Source organism: Anopheles bellator, unplaced genomic scaffold, assembly GCF_943735745.2.
Source record: "Anopheles bellator unplaced genomic scaffold, idAnoBellAS_SP24_06.2 scaffold01323_ctg1, whole genome shotgun sequence".
NCBI lineage: Eukaryota > Metazoa > Arthropoda > Insecta > Diptera > Culicidae > Anopheles > Anopheles bellator.
The window spans coordinates 1-1909 of record NW_026685445.1 but is presented as its reverse complement, the minus strand read 5'-3'; the positions used below and the strand labels follow the sequence as shown (position 1 = coordinate 1909).

The 1909-nt window shown below is 43.4% G+C and overlaps 2 non-coding genes across 2 annotated transcripts; both read right to left on the bottom strand.

The window, feature by feature from the left end:
• Nucleotides 1-319: 319 nt before the first annotated feature.
• Nucleotides 320-513, bottom strand: LOC131214557 (U2 spliceosomal RNA). The gene has a single exon (XR_009157037.1). It is a non-coding gene; the product is annotated as a U2 spliceosomal RNA (small nuclear RNA).
• A 603-nt stretch (nucleotides 514-1116) lies between these two features.
• LOC131214556 (U2 spliceosomal RNA) lies at nucleotides 1117-1310 on the bottom strand. Its single transcript, XR_009157036.1, has one exon. It is a non-coding gene; the product is annotated as a U2 spliceosomal RNA (small nuclear RNA).
• Nucleotides 1311-1909: the final 599 nt, after the last annotated feature.

Genomic DNA, 1909 nt, shown 5'->3' with positions numbered 1-1909 from the left:
AACGCAAGACTTCGCCAATAACGATAATCGATTAAGGCCAGAGGAAAACGAAACCGCTCATGCTGCCCATTCATGGTGACGTTCGTACAGTCAGTGGCTGGAGTCAGTGGTTTTTTGGCAAAAATCAAGATATCGCGTTTCTTGCGGACGGCCATGTTGACAATGTGTGGTCAGGATAGAGGTTACGCAGGTGTGTTTCTGCACCTCTTACCCAGAGTTATGCTGCCCCGACTTTTGTGTGCAAAACTATAACAGCAAAGCAACAATGTATCTGAATTTATTGAATCTTGACATGTTACTAACAAGTGTTTGTTGGGTGATAATGTGGGCCGATCCCGGCGTTACTGCAATACCGGGTCAACCCGCGGAAGAAGTGGAGCAAGCCCCGAACTTTCTTCCTTTTTACAAAAATCAGTTTAACATTTGTTGTCTCCCTATGGGAGAGCTATCAGATGTTAAGCTGATAAGAACAGATACTACACTTTGATCTTAGCCTTTAGGCCGAGAAGCGATACCGGAGGGACGGATTGGGACAAGCTCATATCCCTGTGGCCCACTGGTTGCTCTAGCGAAACATAAGCCACGAACGAAGCGAACAACAAAAGTGTAAAGCGAAGATGGGAATCGAAGCGAAGGACGAATCCGTTTATCCTAGGAAGAGCAAATATGTTAGAAAAAGAAAGAAGACATAACGGTGCAGATCGGCCACAACGATTTTCGGTTCCGTACTGTTCTCCCTTTCGTGCATTATACAGGTAACGCAAAAAGGGTCAATATTTCCATTACAGGGCTGGCCAGAAATGTTGCCACATCTTCACGACGATTGAGGATGATGCGAAACAAATAATTGTTAAATATGATGGTGGGTTGCTAATTTTAAAGGTAGCGTTATCAAGTTTTGGGCAAATATCTTGCATCGGAACAATCGTTTTGTGGACACTTAAAAATTCAGCTGAAAAATTCGAATAATTGTATTCATGATCAAACCGATCGCCATCGATACGCGTCTGTTTTGATCACTCTATCCAAGCACTCTTTGGAAGAGTAACATGAAAGCGAATAACAGCAATTCCTCGCCCGTGAAGTTGAAGGAAAATCCCTTCCTTATTTGTGGTGATAATGTGGGCCGATCCCGGCGGTACTGCAATACCGGGCCAACCCGCGGAAGAAGTGGAGCAAGCCCCGAACTTTCTTCCCTTTTACAAAAATCAGTTTAACATTTGTTGTCTCCCTATGGGAGAGCTATCAGATGTTAAGCTGATAAGAACAGATACTACACTTTGATCTTAGCCTTTAGGCCGAGAAGCGATACCGGATGGACGGATCGGGACAAGCTCATATCCCTGTGGCTTACTGGTTGCTCTAGCGAAACATAAACCACGAACGAAGCGAACAACAAAAGTGTAAAGCGAAGATGAGAAACGAAGCGAAGGACGAATCCGTTTATCCTAGGAAGAGCAAATGTGCTAGAAGAAGAAAGAAGACATAACGGTGCCCATCGGCCACAACTATTTTCGGTTCCGTACTGTTCTCCCTTTCGTGCATTATTCAGGTAACGCAAAAAGGGTCAATATTTCCATTACAGGGCTTGCCGCAAATGTTGCCACATCTTCACGACGATTGAGGATGATGCGAAACAAATAATTGTTAAATATGATGGTGGGTTGCTAATTTTAAAGGTAGCGTTATCAAATTTTGGTCAAATATCTTGCATCCGAACAATCGTTTTGTGAAAAATTTAAATAATTTTATTCATGATCAAACCGATCGCCATCGATACGCGTCTGTTTTGATGTGTGCTTCGATCACTCTATCCAAGCACTCTTTGGAAGAGTGACATGAAAGCGAATAACACCAATTCCTCGCCCGTGAAGGTGAAGGAAAATCCCTATCCTATTTGTGGTGATAA